This window comes from Mastomys coucha, chromosome X (genome assembly GCF_008632895.1).
Source record: "Mastomys coucha isolate ucsf_1 chromosome X, UCSF_Mcou_1, whole genome shotgun sequence".
NCBI lineage: Eukaryota > Metazoa > Chordata > Mammalia > Rodentia > Muridae > Mastomys > Mastomys coucha.
The window spans coordinates 93,444,759-93,449,565 of NC_045030.1; the positions used below are offsets into that span (position 1 = coordinate 93,444,759).

Here is a 4,807-nt window from a genome sequence, read left to right on the forward strand (position 1 = left end):
AGTCTTTGGTTGGTGGTTGAGACCCTGGGAGCTCTGAGGGTACTACTTAGTTCATATTGTTGTTCTTCTCCACCTGAGATTCTCTCTTCTATCTTTTGTATTCTGTTGGTGATGCTTGCATCTATGACTCCTGATTTCTTTCCAAGGTTTTCTATCTCCAGAGTTGTTTCTCGTTTTTATTAATTGTTTCTACTTCCATTTTTAGGTCCTGGATGGTTTTGTTCAATTCCTTCACCTGTTTAGTTGTGCTTTCCTATAATTCATTAAGGGATTTTTGTGTTTCCTCTTTAAGGGCTTCTACTTGTTTACTTGTGTTCTCCCCTAATTCTTTAAGGGATTTTTGTGTTTCCTCTTTAAGGGCTTGTACCTCTTTACCTGTGTTCTGTATTTCTTTAAGAGAGTTATTTTTGTCCTTCTTAAATTCCTCTATCACCATCGTGAGATATGCTTTTAGATCCAAATCTTGCTTTTCTGGTGTTTTGGGATATCCAGGACTTGTGGTGGGAGTACTAGGTTGTGATGATGCCAAGAAGTCTTGGTTTCTGTTTGTAAGATTCTGGCATTTGCCTTTAGCCATTTGTTAATCTCTGGTGTTAGATGTTCTTGCTGTCTCTGGCTGGGTCTGTAAGCCTGTGTCAGCACTTCTGGGAGATCAGCTCTACCCTGGTAGGACCCCTGTGCAGAGGGCTGTGGATCAGCTGCCCCTCCTGGATGCAGATGGATGAATGAAGGCTGCAGCCTGTGCCTCTCTGCTGGTCCCATCTGAGACCTGGGGACAGAACACTACCTGGAGAGAACTTCTCTGCTTATGAGAAGGCATGCAGAGAGGGTTGTGGATCTGCTGTCCCTCCTCGTTGTAGGTGGAGGTAGAAAGGATCCAGTCCCAGGTATCCTGCCACTTCTGAGCCTCCTACCTTAGAAAGTCAATGGAGAGAAAATGGCCATCTCACCTGAGACAGGGGACAGAGCACTTTTGCCTTGACCTTTTTAAGTTACTGACTACAATGTCAAAATGTAAGCCTAAGAAACCCTTTCCTCCCCAGCTTGTTTTTTGGCTACTCATTTCATCATAAAACTAGAAACCCTAAGAAGGGGAATGCCAGGGCGAGTAAGCAGGAGGGGGTGGGGTGGTGAGCAGGGGGAAGGGCGAGGGAACAGGGGTTTGTTTTAGTTTTTGTTTTTCTATTTTATTTTATTTTTTTTAATTTTTGAAGGGGAACCTGGGAAAGGGGATATTGTAAATAAAGAAAACATCTAATAAAAAAATAACAAACATTTATGGTGTTTACTAAGTACCAAGCACCATGTTAAGCATTTTACATGATCTGAGTCATTTTATCCCACAACAGTTCCATGAAGTTGATACTCTTTTCAAGTGAGCATACCAATGTACAAAATAACTACAACAGAAATCAAGGTTAGTTGCTAAGGGCAGAGCCAGTTTTTGAACTAAAACATTCCTGTCTTCAGGATCTAAATCCCTAATCCCAAGAGTCCTACAGAAGACTAGGAAAATATGAGAAAATGTCTATGAGGGAAACTTGATATTACGGGCAGGATAATGTTTCTTGGAAATAAAAGAAACATAAGAGTGTACTGAACAAAGTCTGTGAACAGATAATCCACAAGAGGAAAATATAAAATGGCATGCAAAAGATGAAAGCATTTGACTACTAGACAATATGATAAAGAAGAGAATGATCGTGTCTATTGATATTATCTTCTTGCTTATTGAAAGATAGATTGGTTATAACATTTTCCAAAGTGATTTGAATACGTAGATATATTCAATTATACATATTTAAATATATACATAGTTTGATCCAACTATTTTACTTGTAGTAATTTCTCCATAAAAATAATTAAGTAAAGAGTAGGTATTATGACACACACTTTTAATCCCAACACTCAAGAAACAGAGGCAGGCAAATCTTCATGAGTTCAAGGCCAGCCTGGTTTACATACTAAGTTCCAGGCAGGCAGACCTATACAGTGAAACCAGTCTCAAAAAACAAACAAAAAGCAGATGAGGACTGATAGCCTTAGGCTAATGAACTTACTTAAACATTGTTTATATTTACCAAAATATGACAGAATAAAAGACATGTCCTTCCACTTAATGACAAAGAAAATAGATTATAAGATTCTATTAAGGAAAACCAAAGGTTTAGAAAATTGTCTAAATAGTATAATCTCAGTTATAAAACATACTTATATATTGTGTATGTTTGCTCATATATGGATTTTTAGAAAATTTTTAAACTTTTAAAAATGTTACATTTTAGTTTCTGTTACTTTTTATATATTTTTGTATCACTGTTCTAATCACGTAAAAAGCTATCCTCATTTCTAAAAGTTTAGAGAACTGATACTTTTCTTATGTAACATGATTCCTTCAAAGAAAAACTTAGAAAGGAGACCTTTTGTTCCCCATCTCACTAAACATGTGACTAACTTTGATAGAAATATGGGGGAGCCCAGTAACTGTTACAAAGTAAACTGCTTGTTAGTATGATCATTGGGTCATGACTTCATGACCTTTAACACCATACCCCCCACTTAGTCTGCTTTCTAATCACCAGTCATCTGAGAGCTAAAAATACAACAAATCACAGCTGCCCAGAGCTCATCAGCCAATCCAATTCAGGAGATAAAATCAGCCCAGTAATATATACTTTAAAATGGGTTTGGAGGGAGACAATGAGAGCCTAAGAAAACTCACTTTATAAGTGCAGGCAATTAGCAGTCACCACATTGCAGGCCTTCTTAAGCAAAGATGTCACATGCTTAGAGCCAGGGACAGTGAGAAGCTGCAGAATGTCTTCGCCTGCTGACTGATGAAAATGACTGACGCTGGGGCGCCAGCTGAAAAATCAATTATTCACATCTACCAGGCAGCTGCCCCCTACACAGCAAGCAGCAGCAGGTCGCAGGAAGGGGAGATTGTTGTGGTTTGTTGTTAACATGCACTATCCATTTCTCTGGACTTGGAGCTCAACAATAGCAAAATCAATAAGCTGCTGCAAACTTTAAAAAAAAAAAACAGAAAAGTTGAGCACCACCTGCATAACAACTACCAATGCAGTCACATACTAATGGCAAGGAGCCCTTATCTCACCACTGGCCCATATTAGATTCCTATTGTATCTCCTAGAGTGATAAGAACCCAGAGTTTTATGACATTCCTAATTACTAGATTACTTCTGCTAGGAAAATAATGTACTGTAATATACATTTATGTTCAAAAACTCATTACCTGTTTGTCATTATTTCATCCATGTCCTCTAGGGTCTCTGTGTCCTGTGGGTCCAAAAAGTCCTCTTTATAGATGTAAGGCTGTCTGTATTTTCAAAGACCAAATGTGATCAAGGAAATATAAAGCTTATTGAGTCAGACTATTGGTTTGCAGTATATTTTAGAAAATGTTTATTTGTATGACTATAATGTCTGCTGGTACTTATTAATAAAACACCTAAAACACCCTTGTGGGAAAATATTAGGATACAAAATAGTCAGACATTTTATAAAAATCACTTGACAGTTTCTCATAGTTTTAACCTCACCATGATACTGGCATCCCACTTCCAGATGAAATGAAAATTAATGTTCACATAAAAACTTGAGCATAGATGATGGCAGTAACTTTCTTCATGTTATCTCCAGAATGGAAATAACTACATTTCCCCTTACTGGTGTATGGAAAATGGATAAAATAGTTTGCATAAGCAGATTAAAATATTGGTCAGTAATAACTAGGAATAAACTACTGCTGCAAACAAATGGATGCAAACAAATAGTGCAAACAAATAGACCACTGCTTTTCAACCTGGGAGTCACCGCCTCTTGGCCAAAGCTCTATCTCCAAAAACATTTACATTTTGTTTCATAACAGTAGCAAAATTAGTTATAAAGTAGCACTGAAAATGAACTGGTTAGAGGTCACTACAACATGAGGAACCGTATTAAAGGGTCACAGCATTAGGAAGGCTGAGAACCCCTGTATTAGACTATGAGGTGAAAGGTACACCTTAAAGATGTATACTATATGGTTCCAGTCACATGATATTCTTAGTAAGGCAAAATTGTAAGACTGGAAAAGAGACTATTAGCTTAACAGGCAATGCAGGCATAGGAGGAGAGGCAGAGCATAAATGAGCAGCTAGCAGGAGTTATTTAAAAGCAAATAAAATGGTTTTGTATCTTTATTGTGGTGGAAGTTGTATTATTGAATGTGTTTGTGAAACCCCACAGAGACATAGGCTAGCAAAGCAATTTTTACTATATGTAAAGTATACTTCAGTTTTCTTAATTGAAAAAACTAAGATAGGTAAAAGAACTCCAGGAATGCTCACTTTGGCAGCACATATGCTAAAATTGAAATGATTACACAGATTAGCATGGCCCTTGTACAAGCATGACGTGCAAATTCATGAATCGTTTCATATTTCTTTTTTAGAAAAGAAACTCAAGGAATCCATCTACAAATCTAAATCACTTTGTTGCTCATCCCAGGGCATTTAGCTTGTTTATCATCATCTTTACTTAGCCTCATTCTCCCTGTCACATCTGCAGCTGGAGCAGACAGTACTCTCCAGAATGTATTTCTTCTTTCAGAGCTTTATTACCCTGGACAGAACATCCAGCCAGGACCTAGAGAAAAAAATTAATGCATTCATGGCTGCTCAATTTTTAAAGACTCCCCCCCCCCCACACACACACACAAAACTTCCTGAAAGAGAAGAAACTGGCAGGTCTGTGATGTAGAGTGATGAGCAAAACTTCAGGAGTTGGGTGGAATTTTAGGAAA

The 4,807-nt window shown here is 37.7% G+C and overlaps 1 non-coding gene across 1 annotated transcript; it reads left to right on the forward strand.

Moving 5' to 3' along the window:
• The first annotated feature begins 4,344 nt into the window (after positions 1-4,344).
• LOC116096019 lies at positions 4,345-4,449 on the forward strand. Its single transcript, XR_004120799.1, has one exon. It is a non-coding gene; the product is annotated as a U6 spliceosomal RNA (small nuclear RNA).
• The last annotated feature ends 358 nt before the right edge of the window (positions 4,450-4,807 follow it).